The sequence below is a fragment of the Styela clava genome, unplaced genomic scaffold (assembly GCF_964204865.1).
Source record: "Styela clava unplaced genomic scaffold, kaStyClav1.hap1.2 HAP1_SCAFFOLD_51, whole genome shotgun sequence".
NCBI lineage: Eukaryota > Metazoa > Chordata > Ascidiacea > Stolidobranchia > Styelidae > Styela > Styela clava.
Genome location: NW_027556610.1, coordinates 42,501 through 47,500, shown reverse-complemented (window position 1 = coordinate 47,500; position 5,000 = coordinate 42,501).

The window sequence follows — 5,000 nt, the reverse complement described above, 5'->3', positions numbered from 1 at the left end:
CGGTGCGGGGCCGGTCGGAGCGCACCCTTTTCTCGGTGGCTGGCGGGCGAGAGAGTGCTGCGTCGCCGGCATCGGCGTCGAAAGAAGCCGAGCCGAAAAAAGTTAAAGTACAAACGTGCAAGCATACTAACCTAACCCTAGGTAAGGCATGTCAGAGCGAAAGACAGTAATTTCGAATGAGCCAAGAAAGAGCGGTGCGGGGCCGGTCGGAGCGCACCCTTTTCTCGGTGGCTGGCGGGCGAGAGAGTGCTGCGTCGCCGGCATCGGCGTCGAAAGAAGCCGAGCCGAAAAAAGTTAAAGTACAAACGTGCAAGCATACTAACCTAACCCTAGGTAAGGCATGTCAGAGCGAAAGACAGTAATTTCGAATGAGCCAAGAAAGAGCGGTGCGGGGCCGGTCGGAGCGCACCCTTTTCTCGGTGGCTGGCGGGCGAGAGAGTGCTGCGTCGCCGGCATCGGCGTCGAAAGAAGCCGAGCCGAAAAAAGTTAAAGTACAAACGTGCAAGCATACTAACCTAACCCTAGGTAAGGCATGTCAGAGCGAAAGACAGTAATTTCGAATGAGCCAAGAAAGAGCGGTGCGGGGCCGGTCGGAGCGCACCCTTTTCTCGGTGGCTGGCGGGCGAGAGAGTGATGCGTCGCCGGCATCGGCGTCGAAAGAAGCCGAGCCGAAAAAAGTTAAAGTACAAACGTGCAAGCATACTAACCTAACCCTAGGTAAGGCATGTCAGAGCGAAAGACAGTAATTTCGAATGAGCCAAGAAAGAGCGGTGCGGGGCCGGTCGGAGCGCACCCTTTTCTCGGTGGCTGGCGGGCGAGAGAGTGCTGCGTCGCCGGCATCGGCGTCGAAAGAAGCCGAGCCGAAAAAAGTTAAAGTACAAACGTGCAAGCATACTAACCTAACCCTAGGTAAGGCATGTCAGAGCGAAAGACAGTAATTTCGAATGAGCCAAGAAAGAGCGGTGCGGGGCCGGTCGGAGCGCACCCTTTTCTCGGTGGCTGGCGGGCGAGAGAGTGCTGCGTCGCCGGCATCGGCGTCGAAAGAAGCCGAGCCGAAAAAAGTTAAAGTACAAACGTGCAAGCATACTAACCTAACCCTAGGTAAGGCATGTCAGAGCGAAAGACAGTAATTTCGAATGAGCCAAGAAAGAGCGGTGCGGGGCCGGTCGGAGCGCACCCTTTTCTCGGTGGCTGGCGGGCGAGAGAGTGCTGCGTCGCCGGCATCGGCGTCGAAAGAAGCCGAGCCGAAAAAAGTTAAAGTACAAACGTGCAAGCATACTAACCTAACCCTAGGTAAGGCATGTCAGAGCGAAAGACAGTAATTTCGAATGAGCCAAGAAAGAGCGGTGCGGGGCCGGTCGGAGCGCACCCTTTTCTCGGTGGCTGGCGGGCGAGAGAGTGCTGCGTCGCCGGCATCGGCGTCGAAAGAAGCCGAGCCGAAAAAAGTTAAAGTACAAACGTGCAAGCATACTAACCTAACCCTAGGTAAGGCATGTCAGAGCGAAAGACAGTAATTTCGAATGAGCCAAGAAAGAGCGGTGCGGGGCCGGTCGGAGCGCACCCTTTTCTCGGTGGCTGGCGGGCGAGAGAGTGATGCGTCGCCGGCATCGGCGTCGAAAGAAGCCGAGCCGAAAAAAGTTAAAGTACAAACGTGCAAGCATACTAACCTAACCCTAGGTAAGGCATGTCAGAGCGAAAGACAGTAATTTCGAATGAGCCAAGAAAGAGCGGTGCGGGGCCGGTCGGAGCGCACCCTTTTCTCGGTGGCTGGCGGGCGAGAGAGTGCTGCGTCGCCGGCATCGGCGTCGAAAGAAGCCGAGCCGAAAAAAGTTAAAGTACAAACGTGCAAGCATACTAACCTAACCCTAGGTAAGGCATGTCAGAGCGAAAGACAGTAATTTCGAATGAGCCAAGAAAGAGCGGTGCGGGGCCGGTCGGAGCGCACCCTTTTCTCGGTGGCTGGCGGGCGAGAGAGTGCTGCGTCGCCGGCATCGGCGTCGAAAGAAGCCGAGCCGAAAAAAGTTAAAGTACAAACGTGCAAGCATACTAACCTAACCCTAGGTAAGGCATGTCAGAGCGAAAGACAGTAATTTCGAATGAGCCAAGAAAGAGCGGTGCGGGGCCGGTCGGAGCGCACCCTTTTCTCGGTGGCTGGCGGGCGAGAGAGTGCTGCGTCGCCGGCATCGGCGTCGAAAGAAGCCGAGCCGAAAAAAGTTAAAGTACAAACGTGCAAGCATACTAACCTAACCCTAGGTAAGGCATGTCAGAGCGAAAGACAGTAATTTCGAATGAGCCAAGAAAGAGCGGTGCGGGGCCGGTCGGAGCGCACCCTTTTCTCGGTGGCTGGCGGGCGAGAGAGTGCTGCGTCGCCGGCATCGGCGTCGAAAGAAGCCGAGCCGAAAAAAGTTAAAGTACAAACGTGCAAGCATACTAACCTAACCCTAGGTAAGGCATGTCAGAGCGAAAGACAGTAATTTCGAATGAGCCAAGAAAGAGCGGTGCGGGGCCGGTCGGAGCGCACCCTTTTCTCGGTGGCTGGCGGGCGAGAGAGTGATGCGTCGCCGGCATCGGCGTCGAAAGAAGCCGAGCCGAAAAAAGTTAAAGTACAAACGTGCAAGCATACTAACCTAACCCTAGGTAAGGCATGTCAGAGCGAAAGACAGTAATTTCGAATGAGCCAAGAAAGAGCGGTGCGGGGCCGGTCGGAGCGCACCCTTTTCTCGGTGGCTGGCGGGCGAGAGAGTGCTGCGTCGCCGGCATCGGCGTCGAAAGAAGCCGAGCCGAAAAAAGTTAAAGTACAAACGTGCAAGCATACTAACCTAACCCTAGGTAAGGCATGTCAGAGCGAAAGACAGTAATTTCGAATGAGCCAAGAAAGAGCGGTGCGGGGCCGGTCGGAGCGCACCCTTTTCTCGGTGGCTGGCGGGCGAGAGAGTGCTGCGTCGCCGGCATCGGCGTCGAAAGAAGCCGAGCCGAAAAAAGTTAAAGTACAAACGTGCAAGCATACTAACCTAACCCTAGGTAAGGCATGTCAGAGCGAAAGACAGTAATTTCGAATGAGCCAAGAAAGAGCGGTGCGGGGCCGGTCGGAGCGCACCCTTTTCTCGGTGGCTGGCGGGCGAGAGAGTGCTGCGTCGCCGGCATCGGCGTCGAAAGAAGCCGAGCCGAAAAAAGTTAAAGTACAAACGTGCAAGCATACTAACCTAACCCTAGGTAAGGCATGTCAGAGCGAAAGACAGTAATTTCGAATGAGCCAAGAAAGAGCGGTGCGGGGCCGGTCGGAGCGCACCCTTTTCTCGGTGGCTGGCGGGCGAGAGAGTGCTGCGTCGCCGGCATCGGCGTCGAAAGAAGCCGAGCCGAAAAAAGTTAAAGTACAAACGTGCAAGCATACTAACCTAACCCTAGGTAAGGCATGTCAGAGCGAAAGACAGTAATTTCGAATGAGCCAAGAAAGAGCGGTGCGGGGCCGGACGGAGCGCACCCTTTTCTCGGTGGCTGGCGGGCGAGAGAGTGCTGCGTCGCCGGCATCGGCGTCGAAAGAAGCCGAGCCGAAAAAAGTTAAAGTACAAACGTGCAAGCATACTAACCTAACCCTAGGTAAGGCATGTCAGAGCGAAAGACAGTAATTTCGAATGAGCCAAGAAAGAGCGGTGCGGGGCCGGTCGGAGCGCACCCTTTTCTCGGTGGCTGGCGGGCGAGAGAGTGCTGCGTCGCCGGCATCGGCGTCGAAAGAAGCCGAGCCGAAAAAAGTTAAAGTACAAACGTGCAAGCATACTAACCTAACCCTAGGTAAGGCATGTCAGAGCGAAAGACAGTAATTTCGAATGAGCCAAGAAAGAGCGGTGCGGGGCCGGTCGGAGCGCACCCTTTTCTCGGTGGCTGGCGGGCGAGAGAGTGCTGCGTCGCCGGCATCGGCGTCGAAAGAAGCCGAGCCGAAAAAAGTTAAAGTACAAACGTGCAAGCATACTAACCTAACCCTAGGTAAGGCATGTCAGAGCGAAAGACAGTAATTTCGAATGAGCCAAGAAAGAGCGGTGCGGGGCCGGTCGGAGCGCACCCTTTTCTCGGTGGCTGGCGGGCGAGAGAGTGCTGCGTCGCCGGCATCGGCGTCGAAAGAAGCCGAGCCGAAAAAAGTTAAAGTACAAACGTGCAAGCATACTAACCTAACCCTAGGTAAGGCATGTCAGAGCGAAAGACAGTAATTTCGAATGAGCCAAGAAAGAGCGGTGCGGGGCCGGTCGGAGCGCACCCTTTTCTCGGTGGCTGGCGGGCGAGAGAGTGCTGCGTCGCCGGCATCGGCGTCGAAAGAAGCCGAGCCGAAAAAAGTTAAAGTACAAACGTGCAAGCATACTAACCTAACCCTAGGTAAGGCATGTCAGAGCGAAAGACAGTAATTTCGAATGAGCCAAGAAAGAGCGGTGCGGGGCCGGTCGGAGCGCACCCTTTTCTCGGTGGCTGGCGGGCGAGAGAGTGCTGCGTCGCCGGCATCGGCGTCGAAAGAAGCCGAGCCGAAAAAAGTTAAAGTACAAACGTGCAAGCATACTAACCTAACCCTAGGTAAGGCATGTCAGAGCGAAAGACAGTAATTTCGAATGAGCCAAGAAAGAGCGGTGCGGGGCCGGTCGGAGCGCACCCTTTTCTCGGTGGCTGGCGGGCGAGAGAGTGCTGCGTCGCCGGCATCGGCGTCCAAAGAAGCCGAGCCAAAAAAAGTTAAAGTACAAACGCGATGCTAATGAGCGAGCCGTTGTCTCGACTAATATGTAGGGGGCGTTCGATCGAGCGTCTGGCTTGAGCGCTTGTCGGCCTAGCAGAACGGTCGCATTGTTATGCCCGGGTTTTAGGCACCGCTGCAGGCGGCCGGCAGAGCTCTTGTTTGTGCGAAACTGAATGGATCGAGCCCGAGAGAGGGCGAGCAAAGAAAAAACGCAAATCGCTCCGCCTGGCACTGCCGGCGAGAGCGTGGACGTCGCGGCCAGCGACTGTCGAAGCTGAGTACGGCC